The sequence below is a fragment of the Hyaena hyaena genome, unplaced genomic scaffold, assembly GCF_003009895.1.
Source record: "Hyaena hyaena isolate Hyena2069 unplaced genomic scaffold, ASM300989v1 scaffold_124, whole genome shotgun sequence".
Taxonomy (NCBI): Eukaryota; Metazoa; Chordata; class Mammalia; order Carnivora; family Hyaenidae; genus Hyaena; species Hyaena hyaena.
The window spans coordinates 2,338,895-2,358,682 of record NW_024080755.1 but is presented as its reverse complement, the minus strand read 5'-3'; positions in this window follow the sequence as shown (position 1 = coordinate 2,358,682).

The window sequence follows — 19,788 nt, the reverse complement described above, 5'->3', positions numbered from 1 at the left end:
TGATCTCAAAGGGAGAAGATTCTCTTGCTGCTCTAAAGGACCCAAAGTGGCAGTGACGCATCAAAGCTGCAATAAGGCAGCGCAGAAAGTCACGGGCTCCCCCCGCCCCACCTCAGCCTGGGGGAGGTCTGCTTAGCAGGGGAGGGCTGAGTTGGGCTGCTGAAACACCCATCTGAAACCAGGAGGAGATCGGATCCTGCTGCCTTCAAGGGGCCCCTGAAGATCCCTGGTGTTATTGTGACCTGGTGGGGAGGGTACCAGACCCCAAGATCAGCCCATCAGAGAGCTGGGAATCCATCCGATCCAAGCCTCTGCTTCCGGCCAGTACGTAACTTTTGTGTCCATTGTCTGGGTGAGGCAGCTGAGCCCTAGGAGTTAGTGTGGATTGGAGGTAGACAGGTCTGAATCTGGTCTCCTGCCTTCTTGTCTGGGGTGGAGGGCTGAGGCCGGACTAGTGATTCCAGGTGTCCTTCACATCTGGCCGTCCCTTCCCTTCCCTGGTCCCCAGCGGACAGCAGAGTGAGGAATTGGCTGCACAGAGCAGCTGTCAAAGGCTAAAACGCCTAGCACCCTGGCCTGGAAATGAGCAGGAGCCTTCTGTAGGGGTTTGGGGACAGAGCGGCTGCTGGGGCAAGGTGCTGGGCCTGTAGCCCAATGGCTGAGCTCTGGCCCACAAGGTTGGAAGTTTCCTGAAGACTGTGACCCCCAGCTTCCTCCTGGGGAGGGGACAGGGCCAGGCACGGTGCCAGTACAGCCGCAGGAGGCTGGGACTTCATTGTGGCCACAAGGCCTCAAACAGGTGTATGAGACCCACACCAGGCAAGTCTGCCCCGTGGCTGTGCCGTCTGAGAGCTGACCAGTGTGAGGACTCCTCTCTCCTGTGACCACTGACCCAATCAAAGCATCAGAGCATCGTCCAATGGAGGTGCTACTCATTCCCACCCCAGGGAGATGCCCATGACCCTAACTTGGGACCTGCTCCACCTTCCTCACCGTCTAGGCTCTTACCGCATCACCCTTGAGAGCAGGTGCGTGTGGGGTTCAAAGCCCACCACCACCACCCCCTTAAGTTTTCCTTAAGTTCTCTATATCTCCTCTCCTATCTGTGGAGGGGACAGTACTAGGACCCAACACACAGAGACAGACTGAGCATTAAGTGAAGTGGTCTGAGTAGAAGGTTCAGAACAACGCCTGGCACGCGGTTCTTTGTCACGGAGCCGCGCTGTCTTTGGGAATGGGGAGGGAAGGGCTCCTAGAGGCAGCCCTGGGAGGGGAGGGGTTGGGGGCTGCTGTCTCAGCCACATCCTGAGGACTGAGGGACTGAACTGGAGGGGGAGAGGGGTGCAGTGGCTAGCATGGGGCCAGCCCTCACCTCCTGTCTTGGGGCTCCACTCTGGAAGCTTCAGTATCTTCGTTCCCAGCCCAAGCCAGGTGCATAGGCACCAAGGCTTTAAAAGTGGGTGGGCCAGCCGGTGGCTCGGTGCTGCCCCAGCATCCCACCTACTTACATCAACAGCCCTGATATCGGGAGCTGGGCCTCTCATGCTCTCTAATTACAAGTGGGATTTTTCTATTTCTGCAGAGCCTGTGCTATGGAAGAGGCAGCTGCGGTGGGGGATGAGGGAGGGGGGGGGGCACTGAGAGCAGTCAGCCTGGGTGGTGGTGGGGGCACACTTTCCCAAACCTGATTTGAAAAATCGAGCTGAAATAGTCAGAGCTCCCTTGTGACTCAGCGCCATTATCCCTAATCACGTTGAAAATGCACTAACCTCCTCCTGGTAAGTTCCTATGGCAGCACCTCTGGAAAGATCCAGCGTTGGGTGGAAGGGGGGACAGGGGCTCGCAGCAGCACTGCTTGCTCCTGAGCAACCAGAGAAGGAGGCTCCTGCCCCCCAGAAGCGGGCCGCAGGGGGAGGGGGGGGGTTGGACACGCAGCAGGTGCCCTCACTTCTCTGCCCAGAGCTGTCGGGGCTGTGGGTTCCACGGTGTGGACTTGGAGCCTGGGTCCCTCCGGCTGGAGCCGTTCCTGGTCTCAGCAGGCTCAAGACACTGCTCTCAGGGTGTCCCTGCCCCAAGACAGGAGGCATTGCTTGGACACACAAAAAGCCTCCTTTTCAGGAATAATTAGTATAAGCTGAATGTAGGCATTAAAAATGATGAGGTAGCCCTTACTGGGAAGGACCCTAAAAGATACACTATTCAGTGAAAAAGGCAGTTTATAAAATGGGTGTAGGGTCTTAGTCTGCTCAGGCTGCTATCACAGAGCCCCATGGGCTGGGGTGGGGGGTGCGCTTAAATAGCATTTATTTTCCCACAGTTCTGGAGGCTGCAAGTCCAAGATCAAGGTACTGGCCAGGATGGTCCCTGTGAAGACTGCTCCGGGCTCGGGAAGGGCTGCCTTCTGCTCTGTCCGCACATGGCCTTTCCTGGGCAAGCATATTGGTTGGAGACACCACACTTCCAGGTGCTTCTTCTGATAAGGACGCCAATCCAGTCAGAGCAGCCCCCCCCCCCACATCATCTCTGTTTACACGTTATGTCACTTGGGTGGAGCGACGCAACTTTCCTGGGGTCCTCAGTTTCCCCTCCTGTACTCGTGGGGAGAGTGTACCTCTGCCTCCCACTTTCTGGAAACGTTCCGAAGATGAAGATGACCGTGAAACCTAGAGAGAGCCTTGTAAATAGTCAGGGACCCCGAAATGAGAGGTTGTCTTATGAGAAAGGATTTCTGGGAGCCATGGGGAGACTCGCACCCGTCAGGCGCACCTGCGGTAGGGAGAGGGCGTTGACCACTTCGCCCATGCACCTCAGGAGCCGCACAGACACAGGGGCCGGAAGCCTGGGCTAACCCCTCCGTGGGGGGTGGGAGCAGGTTGGAGGTGACCAGGGCAACAGGGTGCTTGCAGTAAGCCCCACGCTACTCAAGCCAGAGAAATCAGCTATTTTCTGGACTTTGTGAATTATCAGGACAAGAAGGGAATCTGACTTGTCTGCTGGTGGGTAGGTAGCTGATTAAAGCCTTTAAAACATGAGCAAAACAGGGCGCCTGGGTGGCTCAGTCGGTTAAGCATCTGACTTCGGCTCAGGTCATGATCTCACGGTTTGTGGGTTCGAGCCCCACATCGGGCTATGTGCTGATGGCTGGCTCAGGGCCTGGAGCCTGCTTCAGATTCTTTGTCTCCCATTCTCTCTGACCCTCCCCTGCTCACGCTGTCTCTCTCTCTCTCTCAGAAATAAATAAAAAAATTAAAAAAAAAAAAAACACTAGCAAACCAACCCAACCCAGACTGGCCCGCAGCCCAACAGTTCCGGACCTCGGCTGTCAATCTCTGCTGCTGAGATGGGTGGGGTCAGGCTTGGAAAGGACAAAGGAGCTGAAGACAGCGGGACAGCGGGGCTGGGGGTGCCCCCAGGGTCTAAAGGGCAGAGGCCTGCGGGGGCTGCTGAAAGTCCTCCAGTGCATGGGACATTCCCCCCAACCCCCACCGGCAACCGAGAAATAACTGGCCCCCCAAACGTCAGTAGTGCTGAAGCTGAGAAATGCTGATACACGTTGGGGTGGTGATTCTTTCTTCTTGAGGGCTCTTCTGTGCATTGTGGGGTACACACACGCCTGTGCGTGCACTCACAACTCAGAGCTGGGCAATAGGGGCCTGTCCCTCAGTGCCGTCCTCTGCCACCTGCTCATCTCGAGTACAGACAGGTCAGGAGCACGCTGCCTGCCTCTTGTTCGGAAAGCAGCTCTCAGATGTAAGATGGCTCTGGGAGTTGAGTCCGCTCCCTGCTTGCTCTTAGCCATTCTAGGAGAGGAGCCCAGCCTAAATCATGGCCGTTATTACCGTGACAAGATTACTGGGAGATTGCATCTAAAACGTTTTATCCCAAATATGATCAGCTGGGTTCTTCAAGAGAGAAACGAGCTCATTTCATTCATTCAGAAAGCTACCCACTTGTATTCCAATTCTCTCCCCATCCGGTCCCCACTAGGATGACTCTGCCTTCTCACTAGGGGAGGGGAGGGGAGGGGAGGTCGTAAAGGCAGGTGCTTACAGTCCTTAACAGCTTCCAGGGCTGCTTCTCCATGAACCAGCCATCTCAGGAGTGTGTCTGCCATTTGTTATTCGATTAGTCTCTCCGAGGGCATCTTAATTTGTCCTTCTCAGGCACGTACTCTAGCCAGACGGCTTGAGAAATTACGTCTCTGGGTCTGTATAATAAGACAATTATTCCAGCGGCATCTCACACCATGGCAGCAAGTACTGAGCTTGGTCATGGCCTTAATTTCCATCTGGGATGAGAATGCACGGAAATTTTGAGAAGGCATAGCTTTCAGAAGACCAGTGTACAGAGGGAAAACTCAGACGGGGCCTTGCTTCCGGGGTGTTCTTTGGAGACCTGGGAACGGTGTGAGGGAAGTACACAGGCTTTGGGATACAAAGATTAGACCTGGAATCCCAGTTCTGCCCTAAGTATGTGGCTTGGGGAAAATGATTTAACTTCTCGGGGCCTCAATTTTCTCATCTATAAAATGGGTGTGTGTCCCAGAGACCCTGGCTGTTAATTGGCTGTTCAACATCTCTTTCCATCCTTCAGTGAAAGCTTCTGGATTTTCTTTTTCTTTATTTCTTTATTTCTTTCGTTTTTTTTAATGTTTATTTATTTTTGAGAGAGGGAGAGACAGAGCATGAGTGGGGAACAGGCAGAGAGAGAGGGAGACACAGGATCGGAAGCAGGTTCCAGGCTCTGGGCTGTCAGCTGATGCGGGGCTTGAACCCAAGAACCGTGAGATCATGACCTGAGCCAAAGTCGGACACTTAACCGACTGAGCCACCCAGGCGCCCCAGCTCCTTGATTTTCTTTTGGACAATTACCATCCCCGCCTTGGCAGTATCAGAGGGCATAAATTAGGATGTCCTGCCCTCCCCTGGCCAGGGCAATCACGTGACCAAAGTGGGCCAATCAAAGCACCTTTAGGTAGGGACTCGCTCAGAATGATAGTGCTCCTCATGTGGCAGCCAGGCCCTAACAAGACCCCTGACAAGGCTCTTTCGACCCCTGGATGAGCCCAGGCACAAGCCGCTTTCTGATCCCATTTCTCTAGCCTTTGTGTCCCTTCCATGAGCTAATCAGTCTCCTTTCACTAGATTCTTTCTGCTTACCTTCTCCAGGGTCACTTTCTCTTGCTTGTAACCAAAGTGCCCTAAGTCAGCCGCGGGTTTGTTGGGAGATGGAAGGGTGGGATCTCCCAGTATAATTTAGTGCCTGATCCTGGTATACGTGGTCCCTTAGCCGACAGGGCTCTGCCTCCGTCTCTGCTCGGGAGAGCAGAATTTATTGAGGTGGAGGAGATAAGCTGAGACAAGGATCCAATGTGATGGGAGTGGGGGGGGGGCGTGGGTTATCCACCTGCTTCGAGGACTCTCCACTGCCTTGGTTTACCTGTTCCCCTCAGAGAATGCGCCAGTCCACCATCTCCTTCCCCCACCCCGGCTGCTGAGCCTGCCCTCCTGCCCCCACCCCACCCTGGGAAGAGACCCCAGGCCAGAAGCAGAAGCTGTGCAGATTTAAAATCTCACCACCATGTGCAGCGAGGCGCTGCCTGAAGTCCCGTCAGTTTGCCCAAGCCTCCGGAGAGGCAGGATATGCTAGGCCCCTCTGGGCAGCAATCATCGGATCCAAACGTGGCAACGAGAAACAAGCGTTCAGTGCCTTGCGTTACATGCGCAAAACCACTTCAGAATCACTCACATCCATTTCTTGAAAACAAAAATCTATTTCGTGAGAAATTAAATTCCACAGTAAGGGCAGTACAAAAAGAATATAACCAATACCCATATTGTCACCACTTATTAGGTGTTAACATATTATCCTATTTTCTTTCTTTTTTAAGTTTATTTATTTTGAGAGAGAGTTCATGTGCCTGCAAGAGCAGGGGAGGGACAGAGAGAGAGAGCCAGCATGAGCAGGGGAGGGTCAGAGAGAGAGGGAGACACAGACTCTGAAGCAGGCTCCAGGCTCTGAGCTGGCAGTCAGCACAGAGTCCGACGCGGGGCTCGAACCCATGAACTGCGAGATCATGACCTGAGCCGAAGTCAGATGCTTAACCGACTGAGCCACCAGGCGCCCCGTTAGGGACATACTTTCGATAACACCCATGCATCTTCCTACTTCTGTATTCACTGTATGAACAGACCACTTTTGGCTGCGCCTCTTCCTGGGGCAATTCTGCATGCCTCTGCGTGCACCTGTCTCCCTGAGCATGTATGTGAGCCCCTGTCACAAAGGTTCAGGTCCTGCCGAATGCCACCGCTGTGTTATTCCCTCCCTGCCCTCCCTTCCTGGTCCTTCCTCACCGGGGCCTCCTCTGGCCTAATTCAGGTACCTCTGCCCAACCTCATCCTTCTCTACTGATGACTGTCCACGCCCACCTTTCTGGTTTCTCTCCTTTTCGCTTTGCTTTTCTTGCTTCCCTTCCAGGAGTGTCCTGTCCCCACCTCCGTACCCAGGCTCAGCCATTCTTCATCTATGCCAGGACTCTCAGCGCACAGAAAGAGGCGGATGTGGCCAAGGCTTGTCTCGTCTGGCCAGCACAATGTTCTTGAAACATTTAGAACGTGAACCTGCAGCCCCCAGGCACACTCAGCGTCTTACACCAACCAGACTGAGGTTATCAGCCTGGCATATGTAGTGGCTTCTGTTTCAGTCTCCCTCTAGGATAACCTCCTCCAACAGCAGAGGCTGGAAAGCTAAGATCTGTGTTTTCCAAGGTCCCTGCGGGTGTGGCTCCAGAAGTGATTCGGATTCACTAACCGAATGCGCTTGCTTGGATCTGGAGCCCAGAACTGAGTTAAGTGCAAGATTCGCAGCATCTGTTTCGCTGCAGTGTTTGCATCCGGCCCCTTGCAGCTCGGAAGCGGGCCCTTCCAGGGGCACCTTCTTGACCCTCGACCACCAGTGGTATAGACCTGGAGCCAGCGGTCACTTCCTGAGTCCCCAGCTTCCTGGTTACAGCAGAAGCAGCAATTCTTTCTCCTGGGTGAACCAGTTCTGCCATGTTTTTTGGAGTCTCTTCTTAGCCTAGAGGTTATTTATTTTTCCGTCTCTAACAATGATGCCGTAACCACTCGATTCTAGGAATTAAATTCACTTCTGCTTAAACTAGGTAGGGCAGTTATCGTTATACACAACTGAACCCTGACTAATAGGGACCCTGAAGGAGCAAGGTTTTTGACCCCTAATTTGTTCCTTTACTTTCTCTGAGAGCACATTCTGACTTCAGTGTCATTCGTTCAGCTATTCAACCTTCCAAAAGTACATACTAAGCATCTCCTGGGTGCTTAGGACTGTGCTGAACACGGGGGATGCAATTCTGAAATAAGATGGGGGCAACCAACCCTATTCCAGTCTTTGGAAATGCCATTTTCCTGTCTTCTAAACTAGAAATCACACGTATTGCCTTGACTCATCTTTCTTTTTCTTTACTTTTCTTTTTTCTTTCTTTCTTTCTTTCTTTCTTTCTTTCTTTCTTTCTTTCTTTCTTTCTTTCTTCCTTCCTTCCTTCCTTCCTTCCTTCCTTCCTTCCTTCCTTCCTTCCTTCCTTCCTTCCTTCCTTCCTTTCTTTCCTTTTTTTTACAACACACACACATCCCCATGGCCCCTCTATAAGTTCTGGCTTTGTAGTGAGCTTCAATAAATTGTTGATTTGCTTCCATAGGACCCCGAGGCCCTACCCTGTCCCAGAGTGTCCCTGTGCAGATAAAATGACAGACAAGCCACAAGGAAGGAGGTTGTTACCAGGGAAGGTCACCTGCGTTTCTGACTTTTCCAAAGGGCAGCATTAGCATCTGTTCCCCAAACCCAGCGATTTGGGTTTAAGAGAGCTGACAAATTTCTGCTTTTTCCCAAGACAAAGGTATTATCAGCCCGGCTGACAGAAATAGCTTCTCTTGCAGCCGAGTTGGAAATCACATCTGAGAAGGTTTAAACCAATCAAAACATTTCTTTTTGCATAAATGGATGTTCTAAGTGTTGAGATATGTTATGTTCCAAGAAAGGGAGTGAAAAAAAACCCACAGAATATCTTTGACTTTAAATGAGTCAATGCTGCTGCAGGGACATATATACTTTGTTAATTTATTCTCTTTTAGAGCCAGAAGGGAGGTTATTTAATCTAGACTTCAAGATAAATATTTCCAAGGATAAAGAGGGACCCTTCATAATAATGGAAAAGGCCAATTCATTAGAAGATGTAAGAATCCTAAATGTATATGCACCCACTAACAGAGCTTCAAAATACAAGAAGCAAAACTGATAGAATAAAAGGAAGAAATAGACAAATCTCCTATCATGGTAGGAAATTTTATTACCCACTCTCAGTAGTTGATGGAGCAAGTAGACAAAACCTATGGACAATCTGAACAAAACTATCAACCTTCTTCACCAACAACAGGGAAACACACATTCTTTTCCCCTACAAATGGAAGATTCTCCAAGATAGACTATATGCTGGACCATAAAACAAGTCTGCATATATTTCAAAAAGTTAAAATCATATAAATTATGTTCCCTAACCAAAATGGAATTACACTTGAAACAAAAAATATCTGGAAAATCTCCAAATATTTTGGAAATGAAGCAACACACTTGTAAACAATCCATTGGTCAAAGAAGAAATCACAAGGGGAATAAAAAAGTATCACAAAATGAATGGATAATCAGGTTCATTTTCACCATCAAAAGTAGAGTGACGAATGTCCTGGTCCGTCCAGGGTTGTCCCAGTTTTATTATTGAAAGTTTCATGTCTCAAGAAACTCCCCAGTCCTGGGTAAACCAAAACATTTGGTTACCCAATAAAATGTTTGCACCCAGAATAAAAGTTATGTGGTCACCTTATGTAAAGGTCTTTTCCATCTCTCTCTCTCTCTTTTTCCCAGCTTTACTGAGGTATAATTGACAAATAATTGTATAAATTTAGTGTATACAAAGTTGATGCTTTGAAAATATGCACATTGTGAAATAACCACCACAATCAAGCTAATTAACCTACCCATCCCCTCACACACTTACCTTTTCTTTCTTTCTTTCTTTCTTTCTTTCTTTCTTTCTTTCTTTCTTTCTTTCTTTCTTTTTCTTTCTTTCTTTCTTTTTGTAGTAAGAGCCCTTGAGATTGAGCTCATTTTCGCTGTCCATTCATCTGTTAATGGACAGATTTAGGTTGCTTCCATATCTTGGCTATTGTCAATAATGCTACAATGAACATGGCGGGGTGCAAATATTTCCTTGAGATCCTGATTTTATTTCCTTTGAATGTATACCCAGAAGTGGGAAACTGGATCATAAAGTAGTTCTACTTTTAGCTTTTGGAGGAACTATATATTGTTTTTCATAATGGCTGTACAAATTCAATTCCCACCAACATTGTACAAGCTTCCCTTCTCTCCACATGCTTAACAACACTTGTTAGCTTGTCTCTTTGCTAATAGCTCTTCTGACATGTGTGAGATAATATCTCATTGTGGTTTTGATTTGGATTTCCCTGATGATTAGTGATTTAGTGATGCAGTGCATCTTTTCATATACCTGTTGGCCATTTGTATGTCTTTTGAGAAATGAGTATTCAGGTCATTTGCCCATTTTTTAAAAAAAATTGAGTTGTTCGGGTTTTTTTTTTTTTGGCTATGGAATTGTATGAATATGAATATTCATATTATCAGATATATGGTTTGGAAATATCTTCTCCCATTCCATTGATCGTCTTTTGCTCTTTTAATTGTATGCTGCGCAGAAGCTTTTTAGGTTGCTACAATCTTGTTTATCTATTTTTGTTTGTGTTATCTGTTCTTTTGCTGTCATATCCAAAAAAGTTTTTGGATTGCCCACACCAATATCAAGAAGATTTTCCCCTATGTTTTCTTCTGGTCATTTTATAATTTGAAATCTAAGTCTTTAATTCATTTTGAGTTGATTTTTGCAGATGGTGTGAAATAAGGGTCTAATTTCATCCTTTTCCATATAGATAGTTTTCCCAACACANAGCTAATTAACCTACCCATCCCCTCACACACTTACCTTTTCTTTCTTTCTTTCTTTCTTTCTTTCTTTCTTTCTTTCTTTCTTTCTTTCTTTCTTTTTCTTTCTTTCTTTCTTTTTGTAGTAAGAGCCCTTGAGATTGAGCTCATTTTCGCTGTCCATTCATCTGTTAATGGACAGATTTAGGTTGCTTCCATATCTTGGCTATTGTCAATAATGCTACAATGAACATGGCGGGGTGCAAATATTTCCTTGAGATCCTGATTTTATTTCCTTTGAATGTATACCCAGAAGTGGGAAACTGGATCATAAAGTAGTTCTACTTTTAGCTTTTGGAGGAACTATATATTGTTTTTCATAATGGCTGTACAAATTCAATTCCCACCAACATTGTACAAGCTTCCCTTCTCTCCACATGCTTAACAACACTTGTTAGCTTGTCTCTTTGCTAATAGCTCTTCTGACATGTGTGAGATAATATCTCATTGTGGTTTTGATTTGGATTTCCCTGATGATTAGTGATTTAGTGATGCAGTGCATCTTTTCATATACCTGTTGGCCATTTGTATGTCTTTTGAGAAATGAGTATTCAGGTCATTTGCCCATTTTTTAAAAAAAATTGAGTTGTTCGGGTTTTTTTTTTTTTGGCTATGGAATTGTATGAATATGAATATTCATATTATCAGATATATGGTTTGGAAATATCTTCTCCCATTCCATTGATCGTCTTTTGCTCTTTTAATTGTATGCTGCGCAGAAGCTTTTTAGGTTGCTACAATCTTGTTTATCTATTTTTGTTTGTGTTATCTGTTCTTTTGCTGTCATATCCAAAAAAGTTTTTGGATTGCCCACACCAATATCAAGAAGATTTTCCCCTATGTTTTCTTCTGGTCATTTTATAATTTGAAATCTAAGTCTTTAATTCATTTTGAGTTGATTTTTGCAGATGGTGTGAAATAAGGGTCTAATTTCATCCTTTTCCATATAGATAGTTTTCCCAACACATTTTATTAAAGAGACTGTCCTTTCCTGATTGTGTGCTTTTGACATCTTTGCTGAGTTGAGTGTCGATGCTTGGATTGATTTCTGGACTCTCTTTTCTATATTCTATTGGTCTATATGTTTATTTTTTGCGAGCATCATACTGTTTTGATAGGACAGCTCCACTTTTTACACAGGTGGCTTCAGAGGTATAATGAAAAGACTTGGTTGCCAGCTCTAGTTCTGCCATTTATTAGCTGGTAACCTTGGGCAAGTCATTTCACCTCTCTGGACTTCAGTTTTGTCATCTTCCAAACAGGGACTAGTATTACCTACCTTGCGTGGTATGTATGAAAAGTAAATGAAGGGTGGCTAGGTGGCTCAGTCAGTTAAGCATCTGACTTTGGCTCAGGTCACGATCTCGTGGTCCATGAGTTCGAGTCCCACGTCGGGCTCTGTGCTGACAGCTCAGAGTCTGGAACCTGCTTCCAATTCTGTGTCTCCCTCTGTCTCTCTGCCCCTCCCCTGCTCACTCTCCGTCTCTCTCTCTCTCTCAAAAATGAATAAACGTTAAAAAAATTTTTTTTAAAAAGGAACGTAAATGAAATGACAGACTCTAGTGGCACATAGGTGCTTAGTAAATAATGTCTGTGATTGTTATTATATCCGCTTGTTAAAAATATGTTTTGCTGGTTGGGTCCTTAGTCTAAACGTCCTATTTAACTTTATCGTTATCATTGTCATAAAAATAGCTAATATTCATGGAGCATTTGCCACAAACCTTTCACTATGCTAACTGCCTTTTATGTATCATATGAGGGACGTGGCCACAGAGGAGGGCTGTAATTTTCCATAATCACATAGCAAATCAGAAGCATCAGCTTTCAGACCTCAGTAGTGCAGGGAAACCTTCCTTAATATCTTGGAGGGTCTCCTCGCTTGGGGGAAGGCATCAAAAAGCCTAGGGCGAGGGGGCCTGGGAAGGTCCCAACAGCCCTTGCACGGGGCCCATCCCTTTCCGAACGACCGTCCACTGCCATGTTCAGAAGCGAGTATGGGAACGGACTGGCAGAATAGTCATTCCCACGCTCCCTGCGACCGCCTGGGGAGGCCCAGAGGGGGAGAGGGGCTGCATTGGTCACGGGGTTGCGGTCACCAACTTGCTCCCTGATTCAGCGCAGCTGGCTTGGCAGCCAGCTCTGGGCTCCCCGCTCCTCTCTGAGCCGCAGCCCGGTTCTCTGCCCTTCCCTTCTTGCCATGGGGAGGGCGGAAGGCGCAGGTCCCGCGACCCTCCAGTTGGCTCCCTTGTGACATTTCCTGTGTCCTCCCACCTGAGGCTTTTTACCGAGGGTTCATGCTGGCCACATGATGGTGCTTATGTCTCCAGAGAGTCATTATTGTGGCAGGGGAAAAAAAAAAAAAAAAAAGAGCCTGTGTGAGGCCACTGCGACCTGGCAGAGGCGGTGGCTCCCCGGGGAGCAGGGCCTCAGGTTTTCTGTTTGTATTTTCTCTCTGCGACAGCGGCCGTGTTAGATGGCCTGCGTGTTTCTCTGGTGCAAACGTGCTGAGCGCCCTGATGCTGTGCCAGGCGGCCCAAAGCTCCTTTGCTTCCTTGTTTTTGTTTGCTTGTTTGTTTTTCCGCGTTGGTGGATCCCCAGGGCTCAGATACTCTCATTGCCCCCCAGGCCTCAGAGGCCCCAGCGCCAGCATCCTGGGCAGGTGGTCTGCGCCCACGGCTTTCCCTTCCCTCTGCACAGGAGAGCACCCATCAGCACCCATCAGGCCTACTCGTAAGTCCTCACGGCATCTCCACCTGGTTGGATGACAGCACCTCAAACACAGCATGCCCGAGTGCGACAGCCATCCTCTCCCAGGCTTGCTTCTCTTTCCGTCCGTCACACTCGCCAGAGCCCCTGGGATCCGCCTCCCGTCCTTCCCTCCCCTTGGCCAGAATCTGCTGTCGCAACTCGACTGGGGCGACTGTTGACCAGAGAGCTGGCTGTGATGTGGGGTAATAGAAAGGCTTCAACATCAGTCAGTAGAAGTAGGAGCTCAGCTGGGGAATCCAGGAGAAGCCCAGTGGTGCAACCGGACCTTAATGAGAGAAGGGCGTGGAGGATGGGGGAGGGAGGCGGTGGGCAGGAAGGCAGGGGGATTCGAAAAAGGCAGGACTGGGCATCAGCCCCCCAGTTGCATTGGAATCGGATGCATTTGAGTTTCTGTAAATGTCTGAGTGGGAGCTATTTAGACGGTCCGGGAGTTGAGGTAGCCAGTTAGAACAAGGAACCAAACTGTAAGTGACACTCAAGCCTGTGCCGGTCCTGTCGAGGGGGGGGGGCGAGGGGGGGGTTGGCGAGAGAGAGAGAGGGGCAGTGACACCCCAGGAGGGCAGGGGTGGGGTGGGGGAGGTGCTGATAACGGGTGACAGGCAGTGCAGCAGCCTGAAGGGTGGAGATGAATCTTCTTACTGCTTAGGGGACCCGAACCAAAGGCTCCTGCCTTTTCATGGCCCAGGGGAGCTGGGGGAGGGGCGAGGGGGAAGGGAAGGAGTGGAGAAGTGCCGAGTCCCAGTGGAGGAAAGGTGTCAGCTGATGTGTGACCCTCCATAAGGCCTCTGAATGAAGGTACCTAATGAGTGTAGGTACAACATGTGCTAATTTGTGCAAACATTCAGATATTTACACCAACACTTCTTGTAGGGGTGACTTGGCTGAGTTTTGTTTTGTTTTTTAGTGTGGGTCCCCAAATTCCCAGGGATGGAAAAAAATACGGCAATGATTTGGAAGGATATTGAGAAATACCTAAATGTAAGGTCACTATGGAACTGAAAGTGTCATAATCTGTGTCTTAGCCTTTTGTGGGTTGATTCCTAAGGGGCACAGTACAGACCATAGTCCTGGGGATGCCTGGTCACAGATTGTCACAGTTGTCCCATAAACTTCCTGGGCGGAGGTTTTAAAATTATTTTACTAGGCACAAGTATAATTTGGGGTAGACCCAGCCAACAACGGGCCCCAATCTCAATGGCTTCATACAATAAAATTGTGTTTTTAAATAATTTTTAAAGTTTATTTATTTATTTTGAGGGAGACAGACATAGTATGTGTCTGGGAGGGTCAGAGAGTGAGGAGACAGAGAATCCCAAGCAGGCTCCATGCTGCCAGCACAGAGCCTGACACAAGGCTTGAACCCATGAAACCAAGAGATCATGACCTGAGCTGAAACCAAGAGTCTGATGCTCTACCAATTGAGCCACCCAGGCATCCGTAAAATTGTATTTCTTGCTCATGTGACACTCCTCTATGGTTGAGCAGTGGTCATTGGGAAGGGGGAGGGCGGCTTAGTCTGTTCTTTTTTTTTTTTTTTTTTATTTCTAGGAGAGAGAGAGAGAGACAGCGTGAGCAGGGGAGGGTCAGAGAGAGAGGGAGTCACAGACTCTGAAACAGGCTCCAGGCTCTGAGCTGGCAGTCAGCACAGAGCTCGACGTGGGGGTCGAACCCACGTACCGCGAGATCATGACCTAAGCGAAAGTCGGACGCTTAACCGACTAAGCCACCCAGGCACCCCGCCTTTGTCTGTTCTATATGATCACTTAGGGACCCACATTTCTTCCATGATATGATCTTTCATCTTCTAAGGCCTTGCCGTCTTTGCATTCAGCTGGCACTGTTTAGACCTCCCTTTCCAAAGGAGAACAAAGCTCACAAAACACAAAAGGAGTTGGTTATTCAGGTTTGCCCGAAAAGTCCTCGGAAGAGCGCACCACGAGCCATAGCTCAGGGTTTATATAGGGAGAGGGGCGAGGCTGGTGCACAGAAGCGAGAATTTTGTGGTTAGAAGTGGGGGTTGCTTAACAGTTGCTTGAAGAACATGTTTGACCGTTCTAATCACCAATGTTCATTAAAGATTTACATCTCAGGGGCTTGCTGGAGCCAGGAGAAGCTAGGTTGCTCAACCCCCGACCTTTTACCGGAGTAGAGTTTGAGATCAAACACTGGTTGGTGTTTCCTCATTTGCAAGCCCCTCACCTTCTGGCCCAAGGGCGTTTTTACAGCACAAAGGGAAAAAAGATCAGGAAGGAAGGAGGTTTTTTAGGAGCCAGACCTGGAAGTGATGCTCAACAAGCCCACCTTCATTCTACTGGCCAGTGCTTGGTCACGTGGCCAACCTAAGCACACAAGAGGCTGGGAAATGTAGCTCAGCTTGTGTCCAGGAGGAAAAGGAAATAGTTCCGTGAACACAGAGCTGTCTCTGCCACTGCACATTTATTAGATGACTTTGGATATTAATTTGATTCTCTCCTTTTGATAGTCTTGGTTAATTTAAAAAGGTTTTAAATGTTTTATTTATTTCTGAGAGAGAGAGAGAGACAGCGTGAGCAGGGGAGGGTCAGAGATAGAGGGTGACACAGAATCCAAAGCAGGCTCCAGGCTCTGAGCTGTCAGCACAGACCCCGTCGCGGGGCTCGAACCCACGAACTGTGAGATCCTGACCTGAGCTGAAGTCGGACGATTAACCAACTGAGCCACCCAGGCGCCCCAGTCTTAGTTAATTTAAGGAACTGCAAGATCACACCAAGGTAGGTATCCACATCCATCTGAGAAAATAGGACTCTTCACTAAAGATGATTATGACAGAGAAATAAAAATTAGCAAAAGTGAAAACAAAAATTAAGGGAGAAAAGAAAATTGCGATACTGTGATATAGTAAGATACATACACGGTTTGGTCTTCCTCCAAGTTTCCAGGAATATAACCCTTAAAATGCTTGTAATTTCCTAAAGTGTGAAGAGCTATAGGGACATCTTTTGTTATAATAATATAATATTTAGTTTTTGTTCCCAGTTCCCGAAATAGCTCCAGAGTAATGGAGGTAAAATGGGTATCTTTTGTTATTCATAACATGCCTCTTTCAACACTTGACCTTACGTTGGTGGGTGACCTGGGAAGGGGGCTGGTTGCCATGGGAACCAACCCCCATTACAAACTTGAAAATTTCAGCCCTGCCTCCTAGGAGGGGAAGGGGGTAGGAGACTGACTCAGTTACCAAGGGCCAAGGATTTAATTGGTGGTGCCTACATAATGAAACTTCCGTAAAAATGCTGGTTTGGTGAATACGCGAAGGTGCTGGAAGGGTGGTGAGCCTGGAGAGGCCGTGGTACTCCATATTCCTTTCCTCATATCTTGCCTTATTCACCTCTCCTATCTGGCTGTTCCTGAGTTATAATAGACCCCTATAATGTTCCTTTTATCAGAGACCCATAATCTAGGCAAGAAATTGTTTCCCTGAACACTGTGAGCGGCTCTAGCAAATGACGAAACCCAAGGCAGGTGTCGTGGGGACCTCCAGTGTATAGCCCATCAGAAGCAGAGGCAATAACCTGGTTCCTGAGGTGTGAGGGGCCACACTTGTGGGACTGAGCCCTTACCCTGTGGGACCTGACACCTTCTCCAAGGAGACAGTATTAGAATTAAATTGTTAACTTTAATTGAGTTAAATCTGCTGGTGGTGCAGATTTGCTTGGGGCTGGGACAAGCCTGTGCATCTGGGCACAGAAATGTGAGTGAGATAGAGGCGGAGTGTGTGAGAGTAAGGGTTGGGAAACAGCCATTTTTAAAACTCAGAAGCCTTCGAATATGGAGCTCAAGTGGAGTAAATTGGAGGAAACTGCAAGAGCTGATGTTTTCTGTTCTCTTCCTTTCAGTTTTATCTTCTGTTTAAATGTATGAAAGCATTTTTTTTTTTTTTTATTTCGCTGGATGCTGTGTACCTTAGGACTCTTTGGTGTTTCTCTGGGGAGAGCTGGGCTTCTCTTTTCAGATTGTTGGTATTCAAGTGATGCTCTGCGGTAGGTGATGTTTATACCTGCGCAGGTCAATTCCAGAAAGCTAAATCAAGAGTCAAAAAGAGCCGAGGAAATGGACATTTGTAGATCCCAAGGGAAACAGGTATTTAAACATAAGTTCCGATTGTTTAGCTAGGAGATTAATGGGCGGTACTTATGGGAAAGGCCAATTATGTCTAACCCCGTGGTGAAAGGTAGAAAGACTCATGTAAAAGGCGGTGGGTTGTTGAGTAATCTTCCTAGCACTTGCTGAGAGCTCACTCAGTGGACGGCGCCTGGGGCTGACCTTGAGGCTGATGCTGCTGCAGAATGTCATCAGGTCACAAGAGTCTGGGACTGTTATGAGAGAGCGGGGCCAGATGTGGATGCAGGGCTGGGTCCTGCCGAGCTCTGAGCATGGCCGTAAGGGAAGTAATGTTGTGTCCCAAGCCCTTGCAAGGGAAATAGAAGCCCATCTCGTTTCTTTCTTTTTTTAAAAAATTTTTTAATGTTTATTTATTTTTGAGAGAAAGAGAGAGAGAGAGAGCAGGGGAGGGGCAGAGAGTGAGGGGGACACAGAATCTTTTTTTTTTTTTTAAACAAATTCTTTTTTTTTTTTTTTTAATGTTTTATTTATTTCTAGGAGAGAGAGAGAGACAGCGTGAGCAGGGGAAGGTCAGAGAGAGAGGGAGACACAGACTCCGAAACAGGCTCCAGGCTCTGAGCTGGCAGTCAGCACAGAGCCCGATGCGGGGCTCGAACCCACGAACCGCGAGATCATGACCTAAGCGAAAGTCGGACGCTTAACCGACTAAGCCACCCAGGCGCCCCGGGGGACACAGAATCTTAAGCAGGCTCCAGGCTCTGAGCTGTCAGCACAGAGCCCTAGGCAGGGCTCGAACTCACAAACCATGAGATCATGACCTGAGTTGAAGTCAGACACTTAACTCACTGAGCCACCCAGGTGCCCCAAGCCCATCTTGCTTCTTAAGCTGACAGAACTCAGATCCTTCCAGAGGGGAGGGCACAGTGGACCTGTCCGGACAACGCTGCACGGAAGCCCCTTGGCATGGAGGCCTGTTTGCCCCAGCCTCTGTTGCCCTCCTGCCCCTGCACCCCCCCCCCCAGGGGAATACTGGAGGTGCCCCAGTGGCAGCGCAAGGGAAGAGTTCTGTCCTGGGAAATAAAGAAGCCACAAAGCGCTCCCGCAGCGGGCAGTGCCTGGTTCTGCCCCCAGGGACAGGTGCTTAATTTTAAGGACATCATTCTTGACGGCTCAGAGGCCCTGAAATACAGTGGCAGAAAATGCTCCTTGGGATCACAATCCGGCTGGATAAGAGGCTGTTTACTCTGCAGAAGAAGGGGTCTAGGAACTGATTATATGGTGTAATAAGGGAAATGATGTCAACCAGGAGAGCACTATTATTTTATCGGCAGTACGTTTCAGTGTGGAGCAACGTGAGGGGAAAACTGAAGCAGAAGGGCAGGTAGAAGAAGTAATTCTATCTGAGCTCCACTGTTATTTTTATTTATTTATTTATTTACTTATTTTATTTATGTATTTTCTTTTATAGTTTATTGTCAAGTTGGTTTCCATATAACACCCAGTGCTCATCCCCGCAAGTGCCCTCCTCCATGCCCATCACCCCCCTTCCCCTCCTCCCCCACCCCCACAGCCCTCAGTTTGTTCTCAGTATTTAAGAGTCTCTTATGGTTTGCCTCCCTCCCTCTCCTTAACTATCTTTTCCCCTTCCCCTCCCCCATGGTCCTGTTAAGTTTCTCCTGCTCCACATATGAGTGCAAACATATGGTATCTGTCCTTCTCTGCCTGACTTATTTCGCTCAGCACAACACCCTCGGGTTCCATCCACGTTGCTACACAGGCCAGATTTCATTGTTTCTCATTGCCATGTAGTATTCCATGGTATAGATAAACCACATCTTCTTGATCCATTCATCTGTTGATGGACACTTAGGCTCTTTCCATGATTTAGCTATTGTGGAGAGTGCTGCTATGAACATTGGGGTCCATGTGCCCCTATTGAGGCTCCATTTTTAGACATATAAAGTCGGGTGGAATGTATGGGTCAGAGGGGATCTCCAGTTTAGAAGGAGGAACCAAGTTTTGCCAGTAGATAAAAGAGCTAACTTAGCAAGCTCAGGAGAAATGCGCTGGTCCAGCAGACCTTGAGGGGAATCGCTGCCGGCCAGCAGTTGAGGGACCGGGACAGGCAGGAGTGCGGGCTCCAGGTGCTCTGGATAGTGTGTGAACCCTCAGACGCTGCTGCTTTCGCCTGTTTCCCTTCCCTTCGAGGCCCCTCAGCCCCACACAGAAGTTGGTGCACCCAGTGGTGGGGAGGGTGGTTTAGGGGTTTAGCAATAACCCTCCGGTCGCTCTCCCTGCCTCGCTGGGCTCCCCTCGCTGCTCACCTGCTCTAGGGGGCAGCCTACCAATGGGTGCCTTACCTCCTGCCATTCTTCATTCAGTCCTTTATCCTCCCCACATTGAGCTTCATGCCCCTGTTGAAGGTCCCCGTCGCTGGGCCCCAGTTCCTGGAGAGTAAAGCTCTGGCTTCGTCTAGCCTGCAGGTCTCCTCTAGATCTGGCCCTGTCTCCCCCAGTGGTGCTGTGCACCCAACTCGCCTCATCCAAGCTTCTCAGCCACCTGCATCACAGGCGCCTCTGGGCTGGGCCACTCTCACCTCCCACGTCCTGGGGCGGTTTCCGTCTTTCAGTCTCTCTCATCCATTAAGATTCATCCTAAGCATGTCCTGACTCATCCATTCAGATTGGAACTAGCCACCGCCTCCTGGGCTTCAGGAACAGTGGGATCCAGGTGCGGGAACATGATCAAGATGCTCTCTTGCCCCATGTACTTTGCCTCTCACTCTCTGCCAGTCAGCTCTACTCTCTCCCTGCAAGTAGGGGTTTACCAGGGTGGGTGAAACAAGGA